Here is a 21,890-nt window from a genome sequence, read left to right on the forward strand (position 1 = left end):
GATGTACCTGGACCTTCAATTTACCACACTCTTCTCACATGGGAGGTGCTTGGGAGAGGATGATAGGAATAGCATGCAGAATCTTAGACTCTATCTTCTTGTAAGAAGGCAGCACAAGACTCACACACGAAGGTTTGACTACATTCTTGGCAGAAGTTTCGGCCATCATAAGTGCCAGACCATTGACTACACTCTCCAGTGATGCTGAAGATCCAACCATTCTCACTCCCGCCATGTTACTCACTCAGAAAACCGACACTCCTAGTGCTCCACTGGGAGAATTCAGCAACAAGGACCTCTCCAGATGTCAATTGAGACAAGTTCAAAGTCTCTACAATACTTTATGGGACAGATGGAGAAAGCAATACCTCTCCACCTCACAGCCTAGGAAGAAGTGGCAGATCGACAAGCTGAACATCAAACCTGGTGATATTGTGCTTATGAAAGACAGCCAGGCCACTAGGCCTCATCACCAAGGTGTTCCCAAGCAAAGATGAGAAGGTGCGCAAGGTTGAGGTCAAAGTGTGGAAGGCTGGGGAGAGTAAACTATTCCTCAGACCAGTTGCAGAGCTAATCCTATTGCTTTCGCCTAAAGAGCCTATAAGTGGCATCAGTTGATGCCAAGCGGGGAGTGTTCTGCCCTCTGATATAGGGCAGTCTGTTTGTGTTATGTGCTCTGAATAAAGCAATATGTTTGTATTTTGTGCTGGGTTAATTATAGCACCATCTATTGGTGGCTGAATTTATAGCAGTGTCTTTGATAGCATTATACAGTCTGTGACTTTAACAGAAGCAATGCACTATGGGATTGAAGCAGTGCTTGTGGGAAGGAAGCAATGTATTCTGGGATGAAGAAGGGCCATTTTGCTTCTGTGTATATCATAGGATGCATGTGTTTACCTGTCCTCCATCTTAATTCTCCAACTTGAATTCGATATCCGGGTAAAAAGCATATTTGGTAAGCTCAATCTTTCTTATCTTTCTTACAATGCAGTGTGTGTGCAGAGAGTTTATTAGCTGCATTCAGTAGATGTAATTAGACAACTGTGTTTTTTCTATGTAGATTGCATCACACTAAATGCTTCCTGTATCTGTGTTAACTGTGTGATCATCTGCCCAATACTTATGTATGTCATTGTATTCTTTACAGTTTTATATATTCTTCACAAATAAATAAGTTAGACTACAGACTACAGAGAACAGTCTGCTAATTTTGTAAGACAGAGCTATGGTTTATGCTGTATGCTGGATTGCACATAGTGTCAGGGTGCCTGAAGGCAGAATAGAGGTACCATGACTGCTGGCACCAGGTGGCCGGCTCATAGGAGACACGAGTGTGTCTAGCAACAGGGGATGTGCAGAGTACAAGTGGATGCAAAGCGTGGACACGGACACGCAAGGTATTGGATGATACAGGACAAGTGTACGGGAGCACGGAGAGTAGAGGACAATACAAGGCTTGTACACGGGAGTGTGGTAGATACAGGATAGTGCAAGGCGGGTACATGAGAGCATGTATGGCGTGCACAGACAAGCACGCCCGGGTGCAAGCAAAGCAGGACATGTGCGAAGCAGCACGCCTGGGTACAGTTAGATAAAGCGTGCTCAGAGAGCATGCCTGAGTGCATGGTTAGACAGGGGGTGTGCAGAGAGCACGTTTGAGTGCAAGGCTAGACAGAGTGTGCTGAGAAGCACGTCAGGAACAAGGTAGGAGCTGAGCGTGTGCAAAGGAGTATGACAGAGCACAGAGCAGAGGCAGAACGTGTGCAATGAAGCCCGATAAGGCAGAGTACAGGAACGGAGCACAAGGCAGAGGACCCAAATACAGCGCACAGCCATGCAAGGACCAAGCAGACAAAGCCAGGAAGCATAACAATGATCAGGAACCTCCCATAGAAAGAGGTAGCCTGATAAAGGGTAGAAGCACAGAAACTACCGGGTCAGGTCCTCCAGGACCATAGAGAGGGCAAGGCTGCAGCTAGAACCGAGAAGAGTGCACATGCTCACTAGCAACGTTGTGCAGCCATGGAAGTAAGTACGAGAGGTGCGCATGCACACCCGACAGGACCCCCAGAGTGGTCGCGGCGCCGGAAGTGGTGACGTCGGGCGCAGGGTCCTGCCCCCAGGTGAGAGCGGCGAGACAGGCGGCGTGACGGTTTTAGAGATGATCTGCAAAGAGGAGTGGACCAAAATTCCTCCTGACATGTGCGCAAACCTCATCATCAACTACAAAAAACGTCTGACTGCTGTGCTTGCCAACAAGGGTTTTGCCACCAAGTATTAAGTCTTGTTTGTCAGAGGGATCAAATACTTATTTCTCACTGCAAAATGCAAATAAATTTATATAATTTATACAAAGTGATTTTGCGGATTTTATTTCTGATATTCTATCTCTCAATGTTAAAATTAACCTACCCTTAAAATTATAGACTGTTCATGTCTTTGTCAGTGGGCAAACTTACAAAATCAGCAAGGGATCAAATATTTATTTCCCCCACTGTATGTCAGGTGTTTGGTGTGAATGCAACTGTAAGTTGCCAGGTACATCATCCCTAGTCTGATATAGTATCCCATACCATGTATACTGTTATTAGTGCTTGCTTCCTGTGACCGCTTCGGCGGTGTCCGTATCTTGATATCGTGTCTGCGGTACTGGTACCTTCCCGTCCCTTATTACATAACATCCTCTCTATGTATGGTGCTGTCCTTTATTATATAGCATCCTGTTATGTGGAGCGCCGTCCATTATTACAGAGTATCATCACGTCATCTACAGCACCGTCCCTTACATCGAGTATTCTCGTTATTTTTGCTATTCACAGCGCCCTCTCTTTATTGCATAGTGTCCTCTCCTGTAAAATGACAGCTGACGGAGCAGCATCTGACCAGAAGACCAGTCCCTCAGCCCAGGGGTGGATTAAGGGTAGCCAGGGCCCCGGGCTGTTCAGGCTCTGTGGGCCCCCCGATCATGTAACGGGGTCAGGAAGTCACTAGTTTTCATGACGCATAGGGTGCGTCAAGGGGCGGGAAGGGGTTAAATACTGAGGTAAAGAAACTCTGCAAATACGCAACGTGTGCACGAGGCCTCACAAATACTGAGGTAAAAAACACCAAATGCTCAGTGTGTCCATGAGGCCTTACAATACTGAGTGAATAACTCACCAAATACTCAGCGTGTGCACGAGGCCTTATAAACACTGAGGTAAAAACTCACCAAATACTCAGCGTGTGCATGAGGCCTTATAAATACTGAGGTAAAACCTCACCAAATACTCAGCGTGTGCACAAGGCCTTATAAATACTGAAGTAAAAACTCACCAAATACTCAGCGTGTGCACGAGGCCTTACAAATACTGGAAGGCTTCCACCCAATATCTAGTCCTGACTCATCAGTACCTAACATCGAAACCAGCTAATAGTCTGCAATCACCTGCTGACCTGGACCCATGACCTGTCAGACAAGTTACTTCACATGAGTCACACAGAGGCTTCTGCTTCATGAACTTCCCCAGATAGAAGAATCAGCCTCCAATGTGCAGCCTTTGGCCGGATACACAGTAAGAGACGCTCCTCGTCACAGGCTGTGCCCAACATGGCAGCAGAGGGGTTAACGCCACAGATAAGTCCGCCGTCTCCTCACACACTGGACACGACGCTGCATCTGGCGACAAACAAGCGCACAATGCGCAATGTTAGTCATGTCCCAGATGTTCAGCATGTGGAGGACCAAGGGGGGACAAAAAAGACCCCAGGATTGGAACAGGAGCATGGGAAAGTGGATGGCGGTCGGAGGGGTAGGGTTTATATAGGGATAGGAGTAAGTATATATATATATATATATATATATATATATATATATATATATACACAGACACATATTACTACATGCGGGCAATCCTCAGGTTGTATAACTTTCAACTGGTCAAAACATTTCTCTCAGTAGGCCAAGAAAGAAATGTGGCAGGAATAAAGTACACCTCATAGTAACTTATGTGTGAGGCAGAGGCGACAAGACCCGCCATCTCATGCCCACCTTACTAGAGGTGCCCACTGTCCACATATAACAAAGTTGATGGAAACAGATGACTGCCACTATGATGATTGGTTACCGGCCGACCAACCACACCCTTTTCACAACTAGTCACACCCATGTCCATGCCCCACCCACACCCATTTAGCACTGCTGATCACACTGACTGGTACTGAGGGCACAGTGGCAGGCATTATGGGCACAGTGGCTGGTACTATGGGTACATTGACTGGTACTGAGGAAAAGAAAGAAAGAACAGAGAGAAAGAAAAAAGAAAAAGAGAGAGAAAGAAAGAACAGAGAAAGAAGAGACAGAGAGAGAAAGGAAAAAAGAACAGAGAGCAAGAAAGAGGGGACAGAAAAAAAGAACAGAGAGAAAAAAGAAAGAGAAGAAAGAAAGAACAGAGAGGGAGTGAGAAGGAAAGAGGGGAAAGAAAGAAAGAAAAAGAAAGAGGGGAAAGAAAGAACAGAGAGAAAAGAAAGAAAGAAAGAAAGAAAGGGGAAAGAAAGGAAGAACAGCGAGGGAGAGAGAAAGAAATAGGGGAAAGAAGGAACAAAGAGAGAAAGAAAGAGGTGAAAGAAAGAACAAAGAGAAAAAAAGAAAGAAATGGGAAAGAAAGAACAGAGAGGGAGAGAGAAACAAAGAGGGGAAAGAAAGAACAGAAAGTGAAAGAAAGAAAGAACAGAGAAAGAAAGAAAGACAAGGAAAGAGGGGAAAGAAAGATTCTATAAAGATACTATACCAGCCCGGCTCACATTGTAGTGCCCACCTGAGCCTCCTGGTGCAGGACATATTATGATCCACTCACATGGCCGACATCCCCGAGTCCAAGGCGATCCCGCTGTCCGCGCTGTCGGAGGAGGATATGGTGATGATCTGAAGCATTCCCTGAAGTGCCTCCATGGTTCCATAACAATCTCCTCTGGTCAGCTTCCAGCACGTCCCTTCTGATGGAATGTCACGTGCAAGTTTTCTAGTGCTCCTCGGGGCTCCACCGTATACTCCTGTGTCCGCGGGAAAAGTAAGCTCTCGGTCGGGGCAGTGGGGCAGACACTCAAAATCTGGGATGGTTGGGAGGTATGAATGCTCCCCATCATACACCTTGTACAGGCATGGTTCCGCACACCTCATTCACACACTGTTCCACTTTGTATGCTCCGTACACCTCGCACACACACGGCTCCACTCAGTACACACCTGGCTCCGCTCCGTAAACCTCGTACACATGCGGCCACGCTCTGTACACCTTGTACACACATGGCTCTGCTCTGTAAACCTTGTACACATGCGGCTTTGCTCCATACACCTCGCACACACGCGGCTTCGCTCCTTTAACACATGGCTCAGCTTTGTACACTTTGTACACACAGGGCTCCATTCCATACACCTCGTACATACGCGGCTCTGCTCAGTACCCCTCGTACACATGCGGCTTCACTCCGTACACCTCGTACACACACGGGGCTCTGCTCCGTACACCTCGTACACACACGCGGCTCCGCTCCGTTCAAACGTGGCTCCGCTCACCTCGTACACCTCACACACGTGGAGCCCCGCTCCGTACACCTTGCACACGTGCAGCTCAGCTCTGTACACACAGGGCTCCATTCCGTACACTTCGTACACACACGCGGCTTCGCTCTGTACACCTCGAAGACACACACGGCTTCGCTCCGTACACCTCGTACACACGCGGCTCCGCTCCGTACACCTCGCACACGTGCAGCCCCGCTCCGCCCCGCTCCGCACACCTCGCACACATGCAGCTCAGCTCTGTACACACAGGGCTCCGTTCTGTACACCTCGCACACATACGCGGCTTCGCTCCGTACACACATGCAGCTCCACTCCGTATACCTCGTACACACATGCGGCTCCACTCCATATACCTCGTACACACATGCGGCTCCGCTCCGTACACCTCGCACACACACAGCTCAGCTCTCTACACACAGGGCTCCGCTCCGTACAACTCGTAAACCTCTCGCGTGCGGCTCCGCTCCGTACACCTCTCGCGTGCGCGGCTCCGCTCCGTACACCACGTGTGGCTCCGCTCCGTACACCTTGTACACACACGGCTCCGCTCCACACACCCCGTACACACACGGCTCCGTACACCTCGCACATTCGCAGTTCTGCTCCGTACACCTCGCACACACACGCAGCTACATCCACGCTGTAAACCCCTCCTGACCCCACACATACTTCCCTCATCCAGCACCATGACAACGAGTACAGCAGAGTCCCGCATACAATACATTGATGGCTGTGTGCACAGGACCTGTGATGAGGTCACAGGAGGGGAGGAGTCAGGGGTCACATGATCAGGGGCCTCCGACTGAAACCCCTGATCATGTAACCCCTGACTCCTCCCTCCTGTGACCTCATCACAGGTCCTGTGCGCACAGAGCAGGGATTTATCAGTGAGGGGCTGGCGCTGCGGTGGCCGGTGGGTCTGAGAGGGGGAGGAAAGGGTCAGTACATGGGGGGCGTGGCGCTATGGTGGCGGATTATAATGGCGCAATTGTCCCTGGGCTCCTAGGCCCCCCCACACCACTGGGCCCTGGGCTGCTGCCCAGATTGACCTCATTATAATCCGCCACTGCCTCAGCCGCATCCAGCACAAAAGAAGCTTTCCCATGCTCCATCAGCCGTCATTTCAATTTATATCTAAAAAGAGTGGATGATATATATAATAAAGAACAGGGAGGCATAAATAAGAAAAATAACAAGAATTTGAAATGTAAGGGACAGCTCTGTACATAACAAGAGCGAACTATGTGATAAGGGATGGCGCTATACATAAACAGAGGGTACTGTGTAATAAGGGGCGGCAATGAGAGGAGACCGTAAGAAAATATGTATATCTGTAGCTTGGTCGCCATAAAAGGAGGGAGCCCCAGATACATTTCTTGCACAGGGGCCCCAAGCTGTCTGTGTCCACCCCAGATGCACAGATACAGCAGAGAAATATAGGTATCAACAGTGGTGAAACCAGAGCTTGAAAAAGCAAGTGTTTTTTTATTTTAAAATGTCAAAAAAATTATTAAATACATATTAAAAAAATTCTAGTGTGCAGATGGCTAGAACTAACACTAGTTGGCTACATGTAGCATAGACGATCCTACGCGTTTCGGCATACAGCCTTACTCATGGATGAATATAGATATAGTACAATGCTAAAGATTTCCCTGTCTTCTTACATTATATGAGTGATATCTATTGCACATTCTACAATAGGCCAGAAACCGGACAGTATATTGCTCCATATAGAATAATGAGCCCCATATTTTGCTCCATACAGAATAATAGGCCCCATATATTACTACATACAGTATTATGGGCCCCATATATGATATTCCAGTGTACTATGGGCCCCATATATGATGCACCCAGTGTATGATGGGCCCCATATATGATGCCCCAGTGTATGATGGGCCCAATATATGATGCTCTAGTGTATGATGGGTCCCATATATGATGCCCCAGTGTATGATGGGCCCCATGTATGATGCTCCAGGTGTATAATGGCCCCATATATGATGCTCCAATGTATAACGGGCCCCATGTATGATGCTCCAGTGTATAATGGCCCAATATATGATGCTTCAGTGTATAATGGGCCTACTATATGGTGCTGCAGTGTATGATGGGCCCCATGTAAGAAGCTCCAGTGTATGATGGGCATCATATATGATGCTCCACTGAAGTACAAGATGGGCCTCATATATGATGCTCCAGTGTATAATGGACCTACTATATGGTGCTGCAGTGTATGATGGGCCCCATGTATGAAGCTCCAGTGTATGATGGGCATCATATATGATGCTCCACTGAAGTACAAGATGGGCCTCATATATGATGCTCCAATGTATAACGGGCCCCATGTATGATGCTCCAGTGTATAATGGCCCAATATATGATGCTTCAGTGTATAATGGGCCTACTATATGGTGCTGCAGTGTATGATGGGCCCCATGTATGAAGCTCCAGTGTATGATGGGCATCATACAGTATATGATGCTCCACTGAAGTACAAGATGGGCCTCATAAATGATGCTCCAGTGTATGATGGGCCCCATATATGATGCTCCAGGGTATGATGGACCCCATATATGATGCTCCAGTGTATGATGGGCCCCATATATGATGCTCCAGTGTATAATGGGCCCATATATGATGCTCCAGTGTATGATGAGCCCCATGTATGATGCTTCAGTGTATGATGGGCCCCATATATGATGCCCCTGTATATAATGGGCCCCATATATGATGCCCCACTGTATGATGGGCCCATATATGATGCTGCAGTGTATAATGGGCCCCAAATATGATGCTTCAGTGTATTAGTATTAGATAGTATTATGTGGGCTCTGTATGTTTGTATTATGTGGGCTCTGTATGCTAGTATTACAGTGAGTTCAGAAAGTATTCAGACTCCTTTACATTTTTCACTCTTTGCTTCATTGCAGCCATTTGGTAAATTCTATAAAGTTCATTTTTTCCTCATTAATGTACACTCTGCACCCCATCTTCACTGAAAAAAAGCAGAAATATAGAAATTTTTGCAAATTTATTACAAAGCAAAAACTGAAATCTCACATGGTCATAAGTATTCAGCCCCTTTGCTCAGTATTGAGTAGAAGCAACTTTTTAGCTAGTAAAGCCATGAGTCTTCTTGGAAATGATGCAACACGTTTTTCACCCCTGGATTTGGGGATCCTCTGCCTTTCTTCCTTGCAGATCCTCTCCAGTTTTATCAGGCTGGATGGTGAACGTTGGTGGACAGCCATTTTCAGGTCTCTCCAGAGATGCTCAATTGCGTTTAGGTCAGGGCTTTGGCTGGGCCAGTCAAGAATGGTCACAGAGTTGTTCTGAAGCCACTCCTTTGTTATTTTAGCTGTGTGCTTAGGGTCTTTGTCTTGCTGGAAGGTGAACGTTTGGCCAAGTCTGAGGTACAGAGCACTCTGGAAGAGGTTTTCAGCCAGGATATCTCTGTACTTGGCAGCATTCATGTTTCCATCAATTGCAACCAGTTGTCCTGTCCCTGCAGCTGAAAAACACCCCCACAGCATGATGCTGCTACCACCATGTTTCACTGTTGGGATTGTATTGGGCAGGTGACGAGCAGTGCTTGGTTTTCTCCACACATACCGCTTAGAATTATCACCAAAAAGTACTATATTCATCTCATCATACCAGGGAATCTTCTTTTTTTTCATATTCTGGGAGTCCTTCATTTAGTTTTTTTAGCAAACTCGATGCGGGTTTTCATATGTCTGGCACTAAGGAGAGGCTTCCGTTGGGCTACTCTGCCATAAAGGCCTGACCAGTGGAGGGCTGCAGTGATAGTTGACTTTGTGGAACTTTCTCCCATCTCCCTACTGCATCTGTGGAGCTCAGCCACAGTGATCTTTGGGTTCTTCTTCACCTCTCTCACCAAGGCTCTTCTCCCATGACTGCTCATTTTCGCTGGATGGTCAGGTCTAGGAAGACATCTGGTCGTCTAAAACTTCTTTAATTTAAAGGGAACCTGTCACCCCACCAGGGCGTTTTTAAGCAAAAGAGCCACCTTCAACAGCATTAAGGCTGCACTCTGTGAAGGTGGCTCTTCTGTTTCTGACCCCTAGTAATGCTGAAATATCGACATTTCATTTATGAGGACCTATTTATAAAAGTCGATATTTAAGCGTTACTAGGGGTCAGGACCAGAAGAGCCACCTTCACAGAGTGCAGCCTTAGTGCTGCTGAAGGTGATTCTCTTACTTAAAAATGCCCAGGTGGGGTGACAGGTTCCATTTAAGGATTATGGAGGCCACTGTGCTCTTAGGGGCCTTGAGTACTGCAGAAATTCTCTTGTGACCTTGGCCAGATCTGTGCCTTGCCACAATTCTGTCTCTGAGCTCCTTGGCCAGTTCCTTTGACCTCATGATTCTCATTTGGTCTGACATGCACTGTGAGCTGTGAGCTCTTATATAGACAGGTGTGCGCCTGTACAAATCAAGTCCTATCAGTTTAATTACACACAGCTGGACTCCAATGAAGGAGTAGAATCATCTCAAGGAGGAGCACAAGGAAATGGACAGCATGTGACTTACATATGAGTGTCTGAGCAAAGGGGCTGAATACTTATGACCATGTGATATTTCAGTTTTTCTTTTTTAATAAATTTGTGAAAATTTGTACATTTCTGTTTTTTATCAGTCACGATGGGGTGCAGAGTGCACATTAATGAGAAAAAAATTAAATTTTTTGCATTTACCAAATGACTGCAATGAAACAAAGTGAAAAAATTAAAAGGGTCTGAATACTGTTCGAACCCACTGTATGGGGGCTCTGTATGGTTGTAGTATGGTGGTGCGCATGGCTCTCTGCCAGCTCTGTGAAACGTGGTCTTCCGGTGACTACCTCTTGAAGCTCATCAAGAGAATGCCAAGAGTGTGCAAAGCAGTAATCAAAGCAAAAGGTGGCTACTTTGAAGAACCTAGAATATAAGATATATTTTCAGTTGTTTCACACTTTTTTGTTAATTATATAATTCCACATGTGTTAATTCATAGTTTTGATGCCTTCAGAGTGAATGTACAATTTTCATAGTCATGAAAATAAAGAAAACTCTTTGTATGAGAAGGTGTGTCCAAACTTTTGGTCTGTACTGTATATATATTTTATATGTGTCTATATCTATTCTTTCTATTCTTTATTAAACCTGTCAGTGTGATTTCACTGTATCGCAGAATGAATTGCCGGCTTTTGTTAAGGGACACCGGGTGCGCATTTCTCGTAAGTCACACATCTGGTTCATGTGTAATCCGTATTTTTCTCGCCCCCACTGACTTGCTTAGGCGTATTTTGGGTGTAATACGCCGACAATCGCAGCGTGTTGCAAGTTTCTCGGCCTGTAAAATATGGCTGAGAAATATACGGCTGTTGGGAGCTGCCCCATAGAGAAACATTTGTCCGTGTGTAATGCGTGGTTTTTGCGCCTCTCAGGCTGGTTTCACATTTGCGTTTTTTTTCGCGGTATTTTAGCGCTAAATAGCGCATGCGTTTTTTTTTCCTATACTTTGCATGGGATGCGCTTATGTGCGCATACACATGTGTTTGTACGCGTTTTTCCGCGCATGCGTTTTTTTGCGGTATGCGCTCGGGCGCACAAAATGCAACCTGTTGCATTTTTTGGGCGTCCGACTTGCCTCAAAAAAACGCATGCGCGCAATGCGTTTTTTTTACAGCAAGACACCCATTATAAGTCTATGGTGAGCATATGTGCGCATTGGCATGCTTATGTATGCGTTTTTTTGCAAATGCGTTTTTTTTTTTTACCATTAGTTTAGACAATGGAATTTAGGGGTTTGGGTTAGAGTTAGGGTTAGTTAAGGGGGTTTAGGGTTAGGGTTAGGGTCAGGGTCAGGGTTAGGGTTAGGATCAGGGTATGGTTTGGTTAAGGGTTAGGGTCAGGGTTAGGGTTAGGATCAGGGTATGGTTTGGTTAAGGGTTAGAGTCAGGGTCAGGGTTAGGGTTAGGATCAGGGTATGGTTGGGTTAGGGTTAGGGTTAGGGTCAGGGTTAGGGTTAGGGTCAGGGTCAAGGTTAGGGTTAGGATCAGGGTATGGTTTGGTTAAGGGTTAGGGTTAGGGTTAGGGTCAGGGTTAGGGTCAGGGTTAGGGTTAGGGTTAGGGTCAGGGTTAGGGTTAGGGTATGGTTTGGTTAAGGGTTAGGGTTAGGGTCAAGGTTAGGGTTAGGATCAGGGTATGGTTTGGTTAAGGGTTAGGGTTAGGGTATGGTTTGGTTAAGGGTTAGGGTTAGGGTCAGGGTCAAGGTTAGGGTTAGGATCAGGGTATGGTTTGGTTAGGGTTAGGGTCAGGGTTAGGGTTAGGGTATGGTTTGGTTAAGGGTTAGGGTTAGGGTCAGGGTCAAGGTTAGGATTAGTAAAGTCATGGTTTGGGTTAGTGTGAGGGGCCACCTAATGTTTGGAAAAAACGCAAACGCGGTAAAAGCGCACTAAAAACGCATACAAACGCATAAAAACGCTGCGTTTTTTTCATGCATGCTCATAAAAATGCTTGAAAAAAACGCAGCAGTTGTATGCTTTTGTATGCGTTTTTTCAATGCGTTTTTTTGCGGGAAAAACGCGCTGCAAAAAAAAGCAAGTGTGAAACTAGCCTCACTCATCCGTATTTCTCGCCAGTGTGACGCCGGCCTTATTCTTACTTTCTGTCTAAATCTTTGCTGATTCCTTAATTTGTTTTTTTTTACTCAATTTAATTTCCACTGTAAGAAGATTATAGTGTAGAGAAAAAGAAGAGAACTTCAAACTCTTTCCAATACTTGGAAGAGAAGAAGTCTTGGGACCCTGGATGGGCAGAATGTGGGTCGCCCTCCCAGGGCTGTGGGGTACTCGGTACCGGGCCGGTCTCTCAGAGGGAAGAGTCACAGCAGCGGTGACCGGGTCCGTGGCCCTGGGCGCCCATGTAAAAGGGGGATGAAGTGATGGAATAAAGTTTATGAGTGAATGATTCGTGACGCCACCGGTGGTGTTCGGCAATGAAGATGTTAAGCCGACGCTGCAGACAGATCCTCTGGGACAGATGGTGTGGTGCAGCAATGATGCTGTAGTCCCAGGGCAGAGTAGATGAAGAGGGTGGGTGTTCAGGAAGAAGGTGCAGTGTTTGGCACAGAGATGTAGCAGTGCTGGAGAGTTTGCAGGAAGAAGGCAAGGACACAACAGGGTGCAGTTTCTTTACCTTTACTTTGCTTGGCAAATGCAGTCCAGGGTCCAGATTACAGATGGCACAGGAGCTAATTAGCCTGGAAGCAACTCAGGAATCTCTTTAGGCAGCTAGGTTGTGTAGTCTCCTTCCTAGCGCTTACTTGAGGTACATCCAGTACTGTGTTACGCTGACGTTCCTCCTTCTTGTTCCCTCTCAGATCTTCCTCGTATGGCAGACAGCTGTAGCCTTCTATCTCTTCTCTTGGCTCACCCGTCGCTGTTGTGCCTCCGAGTCTTAGGTGGGAATAGGGCATTTACAGCTTCCTATTCCTCAGGTTTCTGTTGCAGGACCTTCAGTATCCATACAACCGTGGAGACCAGGCTCCAGATCATGCGCTCCAGCTGGGAACGAGCTCTCAACTCCGCTCAGTCTCCCAGCTTCTCTCTCCAAGTCTACACACTTCGGCCTCCTCACACTAGTGATGTGTCGTTCGTGAACGATCCGATTCAAAGAGCCGGCTCTGCAGGGTGAACGAGCTGTTTTTTTTTTTCTGGCGCCTGGCAGCAGCTTATCAGACCCAGCTTACTGAAGCCTGACTGTGACTCATCTGGGGGAGGAGCAGTCAGGAGAGGACTGAATAAAGATCTACTTTCCTGTCCCCTCATCCATGGCGTATACATACAGTATATAGTATGTGCAGGAGGAGAGACTCAGCACATTGTTTGGTATGTCATCTTCTCATAGTGTTAGGCTAGGCTCACATTGCATTAATGTGAGAACTAGCGAGAGACTCGGACGATTCTCGTGTGAGTCTCTCGCATGGAAACCTGGCACTGCCACCAGCACTCGGACCGGAGCGTGCGGTTACACGTACTTCTATGCAGCCGCACGCTCCAGCCTGAGTGCCGGCGGCAGCGCCAGGTTTCCATGCGAGAGACTCACACGAGAATCGTCCGAGTCTCTCGCTAGTGAGTATGAGCCCTAAGGGTAGGGTAAGTAATATAAAGTGATTTTAGGTAAAACCTGTGGAGAGATCAGATCCAGCTCCAATCATTATATAGGGTTAAGCTGGTGTCACACTTTCATATTTTGGATGCACACGGATCCGTTTTTGTCTCCATTGACTTTCAGCGGTGATGGATGGGACTTGTATGTGCATCCAGATGTCACCGTTTTCCCACAGATCCGCATGTCTGCATATTTTATCAGATGCGCAAAAACGCAACTTGTTGCAGTTTTGTGTCATCTGAAAAACACGCAGGCGCAGGGAGACGCACGGATCCGCGGCTACACGTGTGGAATTAACATGGAGCTCTATGGAGCACAGATTCAGGAGAACACGGGTCCGTGTGCTTCCGTGTGCAGGGATCCGTTTTGCAGCACTGAGCATGCTCGGAAGCGAGGAATGTGCTGTATGGGACCAGTCTGCAGATATAATATAGACTATGTCCGCATGCTGCTCTGTCATACAGTGATCTTTCCCGCCTCACTAGAAGGACTTGTGCCCTGTGCTACAGTGTGGTAATGATAATAAAATGTATTGGGAGCATGTATATAACATGGGGGCACCTGGTTAGGGGCTGCACGAGTGGGGCTGCGTTCACACTAGCGCTGTGGTACGGTGCGCTGTGATGTGTAGCAATCCTGATCCAGATTACATCCCTATACTTAACATAGGGACGCACGGACCTGCGTTTGCATCAGGATCAGGAGGCATCATGTGCACCGACACATATCACAGCACTTACTAATTCACAAAGCACATGAACAAAAAATGCCACAATACATGGTAAGACTACAACCGAGGAGGAGCCGGGCCTGACCACAAGAGCTGACAATCTGAGGAGACAGCAATGCTGAATAACAGTCTACACTGCGTCACTAGATCCTTATACAGGAGTATAATGAGGCCTCACTGTACAGGAGAGACCGGAGCGAGGAGCGGGGGCCTGATCACAAGAGCTGACAATCTGAGGACACAGCAATGCTGAATAACTGTCTACACTGTGTCACTAGATCCTTATACAGGGGTATAATGAGGCCTCACTGTACAGGAGAGACCGGAGCGAGGAGCAGGGGCCTGATCACAAGAGCTGGCAATCTGAGGAGACAGCAATGCTGAATAACAGTCTACACTGTGTCACTAGATCCTTATACAGGGGTATAATGAGGCCTCACTGTACAGGAGAGACCGGAGCGAGGAGCAGAGGCCTGATCACAAGAGCTGACAATCTGAGGAGACAGCAATGCTGAATAACAGTCTACACTGCGTCACTAGATCCTTATACAGGGGTATAATGAGGCCTCACTGTACAGGAGAGACCGGAGCGAGGAGCAGAGGCCTGATCACAAGAGCTGACAATCTGAGGAGACAGCAATGCTGAATAACAGTCTACACTGCGTCACTAGATCCTTATACAGGGGTATAATGGGGCCTCACTGTACAGGAGAGACCGGAGCGAGGAGCAGGGGCCTGATCACAAGAGCTGACAATCTGAGGAGACAGCAATGCTGAATAACAGTCTACACTGCGTCACTAGATCCTTATACAGGGGTATAATGAGGCCTCACTGTACAGGAGAGACCGGAGCGAGGAGCCGGGGCCTGATCACAAGAGCTGACAATCTGAGGAGACAGCAATGCTGAATAACAGTCTATACTGCGTCACTAGATCCTTATACAGGGGTATAATGAGGCCTCACTGTACAGGAGAGACCGGAGCGAGGAGCAGGGGCCTGATCACAAGAGCTGACAATCTGAGGAGACAGCAATGCTGAATAACAGTCTACACTGCGTCACTAGATCCTTATACAGGGGTATAATGAGGCCTCACTGTACAGGAGAGACCGGAGCGAGGAGCAGAGGCCTGATCACAAGAGCTGACAATCTGAGGACACAGCAATGCTGAATAACAGTCTACACTGCGTCACTAGATCCTTATACAGGGGTATAATGAGGCCTCACTGTACAGGAGAGACCGGAGCGAGGAGCAGGGGCCTGATCACAAGAGCTGACAATCTGAGGACACAGCAATGCTGAATAACAGTCTACACTGCGTCACTAGATCATTATACAGGGGTATAATGAGTCCTCACTGTACAGGAGAGACCGGAGCGAGGAGCAGGGGCCTGATCACAAGAGCTGACAATCTGAGGAGACAGCAATGCTGAATAACAGTCTACACTGCGTCACTAGAGCCTTATACAGGAGTATAATGAGGCCTCACTGTACAGGAGAGACCGGAGCGAGGAGCAGGGGCCTGATCACAAGAGCTGACAATCTGAGGAGACAGCGATGCTGAATAACAGTCTACACTGCGTCACTAGATCCTTATACAGGAGTATAATGAGGCCTCACTGTACAGGAGAGACCGGAGCGAGGAGCAGGGGCCAGATCACAAGAGCTGACAATCTGAGGAGACAGCAATGCTGAATAACAGTCTACACTGCGTCACTAGATCCTTATACAGGGGTATAATGAGGCCTCATTGTACAGGAGAGACCGGAGCGAGGAGCAGGGGCCTGATCACAAGAGCTGACACTCTGAGGAGACAGCAATGCTGAATAACAGTCTACACTGCGTCACTAGATCCTTATACAGGGGTATAATGAGGCCTCACTGTACAGGAGAGACCGGAGCGAGGAGCAGGGGCCTGATCACAAGAGCTGACAATCTGAGGAGACAGCAATGCTGAATAACAGTCTACACTGCGTCACTAGATCCTTATACAGGGGTATAATGAGGCCTCACTGTACAGGAGAGACCGGAGCGAGGAGCAGGGGCCTGATCACAAGAGCTGACAATCTGAGGAGACAGCAATGCTGAATAACAGTCTACACTGCGTCACTAGATCCTTATACAGGGGTATAATGAGGCCTCATTGTACAGGAGAGACCGGAGCGAGGAGCAGGGGCCTGATCACAAGAGCTGACAATCTGAGGAGACAGCAATGCTGAATAACAGTCTACACTGCGTCACTAGATCCTTATACAGGGGTATAATGAGGCCTCACTGTACAGGAGAGACCGGAGCGAGGAGCAGAGGCCTGATCACAAGAGCTGACAATCTGAGGAGACAGCAATGCTGAATAACAGTCTACACTGCGTCACTAGATCCTTATACAGGGGTATAATGAGGCCTCACTGTACAGGAGAGACCGGAGCGAGGAGCAGGGGCCTGATCACAAGAGCTGACAATCTGAGGACACAGCAATGCTGAATAACAGTCTACACTGCGTCACTAGATCCTTATACAGGGGTATAATGAGGCCTCACTGTACAGGAGAGACCGGAGCGAGGAGCAGGGGCCTGATCACAAGAGCTGACAATCTGAGGACACAGCAATGCTGAATAACTGTCTACACTGTGTCACTAGATCCTTATACAGGGGTATAATGAGGCCTCACTGTACAGGAGAGACCGGAGCGAGGAGCAGGGGCCTGATCACAAGAGCTGGCAATCTGAGGAGACAGCAATGCTGAATAACAGTCTACACTGCGTCACTAGATCCTTATACAGGGGTATAATGAGGCCTCACTGTACAGGAGAGACCGGAGCGAGGAGCAGAGGCCTGATCACAAGAGCTGACAATCTGAGGAGACAGCAATGCTGAATAACAGTCTACACTGCGTCACTAGATCCTTATACAGGGGTATAATGAGGCCTCACTGTACAGGAGAGACCGGAGCGAGGAGCAGGGGCCTGATCACAAGAGCTGGCAATCTGAGGAGACAGCAATGCTGAATAACAGTCTACACTGCGTCACTAGATCCTTATACAGGGGTATAATGAGGCCTCACTGTACAGGAGAGACCGGAGCGAGGAGCAGGGGCCTGATCACAAGAGCTGGCAATCTGAGGAGACAGCAATGCTGAATAACAGTCTACACTGCGTCACTAGATCCTTATACAGGGGTATAATGAGGCCTCACTGTACAGGAGAGACCGGAGCGAGGAGCAGAGGCCTGATCACAAGAGCTGACAATCTGAGGAGACAGCAATGCTGAATAACAGTCTACACTGCGTCACTAGATCCTTATACAGGGGTATAATGAGGCCTCACTGTACAGGAGAGACCGGAGCGAGGAGCAGAGGCCTGATCACAAGAGCTGACAATCTGAGGAGACAGCAATGCTGAATAACAGTCTACACTGCGTCACTAGATCCTTATACAGGGGTATAATGAGGCCTCACTGTACAGGAGAGACCGGAGCGAGGAGCAGGGGCCTGATCACAAGAACTGACAATCTGAGGACACAGCAATGCTGAATAACAGTCTACACTGCGTCACTAGATCCTTATACAGGGGTATAATGAGGCCTCACTGTACAGGAGAGACCGGAGCGAGGAGCAGGGGCCTGATCACAAGAGCTGACAATCTGAGGAGACAGCAATGCTGAATAACAGTCTACACTGCGTCACTAGATCCTTATACAGGGGTATAATGAGGCCTCACTGTACAGGAGAGACCGGAGCGAGGAGCAGGGGCCTGATCACAAGAACTGACAATCTGAGGACACAGCAATGCTGAATAACAGTCTACACTGCGTCACTAGATCCTTATACAGGGGTATAATGGGGCCTCACTGTACAGGAGAGACCGGAGCGAGGAGCAGGGGCCTGATCACAAGAGCTGACAATCTGAGGAGACAGCAATGCTGAATAACAGTCTACACTGCGTCACTAGATCCTTATACAGGGGTATAATGAGGCCTCACTGTACAGGAGAGACCGGAGCGAGGAGCCGGGGCCTGATCACAAGAGCTGACAATCTGAGGAGACAGCAATGCTGAATAACAGTCTATACTGCGTCACTAGATCCTTATACAGGGGTATAATGAGGCCTCACTGTACAGGAGAGACCGGAGCGAGGAGCAGGGGCCTGATCACAAGAGCTGACAATCTGAGGAGACAGCAATGCTGAATAACAGTCTACACTGCGTCACTAGATCCTTATACAGGGGTATAATGAGGCCTCACTGTACAGGAGAGACCGGAGCGAGGAGCGGGGGCCTGATCACAAGAGCTGACAATCTGAGGAGACAGCAATGCTGAATAACAGTCTACACTGCGTCACTAGATCCTTATACAGGGGTATAATGAGGCCTCACTGTACAGGAGAGACCGGAGCGAGGAGCAGAGGCCTGATCACAAGAGCTGACAATCTGAGGAGACAGCAATGCTGAATAACAGTCTACACTGCGTCACTAGATCCTTATACAGGGGTATAATGAGGCCTCACTGTACAGGAGAGACCGGAGCGAGGAGCAGGGGCCTGATCACAAGAGCTGACAATCTGAGGACACAGCAATGCTGAATAACAGTCTACACTGCGTCACTAGATCCTTATACAGGGGTATAATGGGGCCTCACTGTACAGGAGAGACCGGAGCGAGGAGCAGGGGCCTGATCACAAGAGCTGACAATCTGAGGAGACAGCAATGCTGAATAACAGTCTACACTGCGTCACTAGATCCTTATACAGGGGTATAATGAGGCCTCACTGTACAGGAGAGACCGGAGCGAGGAGCCGGGGCCTGATCACAAGAGCTGACAATCTGAGGAGACAGCAATGCTGAATAACAGTCTATACTGCGTCACTAGATCCTTATACAGGGGTATAATGAGGCCTCACTGTACAGGAGAGACCGGAGCGAGGAGCAGGGGCCTGATCACAAGAGCTGACAATCTGAGGAGACAGCAATGCTGAATAACAGTCTACACTGCGTCACTAGATCCTTATACAGGGGTATAATGAGGCCTCACTGTACAGGAGAGACCGGAGCGAGGAGCAGAGGCCTGATCACAAGAGCTGACAATCTGAGGACACAGCAATGCTGAATAACAGTCTACACTGCGTCACTAGATCCTTATACAGGGGTATAATGAGACCTCACTGTACAGGAGAGACCGGAGCGAGGAGCAGGGGCCTGATCACAAGAGCTGACAATCTGAGGAGACAGCAATGCTGAATAACAGTCTACACTGCGTCACTAGATCCTTATACAGGGGTATAATGAGGCCTCACTGTACAGGAGAGACCGGAGCGAGGAGCAGGGGCCTGATCACAAGAGCTGACAATCTGAGGACACAGCAATGCTGAATAACAGTCTACACTGCGTCACTAGATCCTTATACAGGGGTATAATGAGGCCTCACTGTACAGGAGAGACCGGAGCGAGGAGCAGGGGCCTGATCACAAGAGCTGACAATCTGAGGACACAGCAATGCTGAATAACAGTCTACACTGCGTCACTAGAGCCTTATACAGGAGTATAATGAGGCCTCACTGTACAGGAGAGACCGGAGCGAGGAGCAGGGGCCTGATCACAAGAGCTGACAATCTGAGGAGACAGCGATGCTGAATAACAGTCTACACTGTGTCACTAGATCCTTATACAGGAGTATAATGAGGCCTCACTGTACAGGAGAGACCGGAGCGAGGAGCAGGGGCCTGATCACAAGAGCTGACAATCTGAGGAGACAGCAATGCTGAATAACAGTCTACACTGCGTCACTAGATCCTTATACAGGGGTATAATGAGGCCTCATTGTACAGGAGAGACCGGAGCGAGGAGCAGGGGCCTGATCACAAGAGCTGACACTCTGAGGAGACAGCAATGCTGAATAACAGTCTACACTGCGTCACTAGATCCTTATACAGGGGTATAATGAGGCCTCACTGTACAGGAGAGACCGGAGCGAGGAGCAGGGGCCTGATCACAAGAGCTGACAATCTGAGGAGACAGCAATGCTGAATAACAGTCTACACTGCGTCAATAGATCCGTATACAGGGGTATAATGAGGCCTCACTGTACAGGAGAGACCGGAACGAGGAGCAGGGGCCTGATCACAAGAGCTGACAATCTGAGAAGACAGCAATGCTGAATAACAGTCTACACTGCGTCACTAGATCCTTATACAGGGGTATAATGAGGCCTCACTGTACAGGAGAGACCGGAGCGAGGAGCAGAGGCCTGATCACAAGAGCTGACAATCTGAGAAGACAGCAATGCTGAATAACAGTCTACACTGCGTCACTAGATCCTTATACAGGGGTATAATGAGGCCTCACTGTACAGGAGAGACCGGAGCGAGGAGCAGAGGCCTGATCACAAGAGCTGACAATCTGAGAAGACAGCAATGCTGAATAACAGTCTACACTGCGTCACTAGATCCTTATACAGGGGTATAATGAGGCCTCACTGTACAGGAGAGACCGGAGCGAGGAGCAGAGGCCTGATCACAAGAGCTGACAATCTGAGGACACAGCAATGCTGAATAACAGTCTACACTGCGTCACTAGATCCTTATACAGGGGTATAATGAGACCTCACTGTACAGGAGAGACCGGAGCGAGGAGCAGGGGCCTGATCACAAGAGCTGACAATCTGAGGAGACAGCAATGCTGAATAACAGTCTACACTGCGTCACTAGATCCTTATACAGGGGTATAATGAGGCCTCACTGTACAGGACAGACCGGAGCGAGGAGCAGGGGCCTGATCACAAGAGCTGACAATCTGAGGACACAGCAATGCTGAATAACAGTCTACACTGCGTCACTAGATCCTTATACAGGGGTATAATGAGGCCTCACTGTACAGGAGAGACCGGAGCGAGGAGCAGGGGCCTGATCACAAGAGCTGACAATCTGAGGACACAGCAATGCTGAATAACAGTCTACACTGCGTCACTAGAGCCTTATACAGGAGTATAATGAGGCCTCACTGTACAGGAGAGACCGGAGCGAGGAGCAGGGGCCTGATCACAAGAGCTGACAATCTGAGGAGACAGCGATGCTGAATAACAGTCTACACTGTGTCACTAGATCCTTATACAGGAGTATAATGAGGCCTCACTGTACAGGAGAGACCGGAGCGAGGAGCAGGGGCCTGATCACAAGAGCTGACAATCTGAGGAGACAGCAATGCTGAATAACAGTCTACACTGCGTCACTAGATCCTTATACAGGGGTATAATGAGGCCTCATTGTACAGGAGAGACCGGAGCGAGGAGCAGGGGCCTGATCACAAGAGCTGACACTCTGAGGAGACAGCAATGCTGAATAACAGTCTACACTGCGTCACTAGATCCTTATACAGGGGTATAATGAGGCCTCACTGTACAGGAGAGACCGGAGCGAGGAG

Source organism: Dendrobates tinctorius, unplaced genomic scaffold (assembly GCF_039654945.1).
Source record: "Dendrobates tinctorius isolate UK_male_01 unplaced genomic scaffold, ASM3965494v1 ptg000332l, whole genome shotgun sequence".
NCBI classification, from domain to species: Eukaryota; Metazoa; Chordata; class Amphibia; order Anura; family Dendrobatidae; genus Dendrobates; species Dendrobates tinctorius.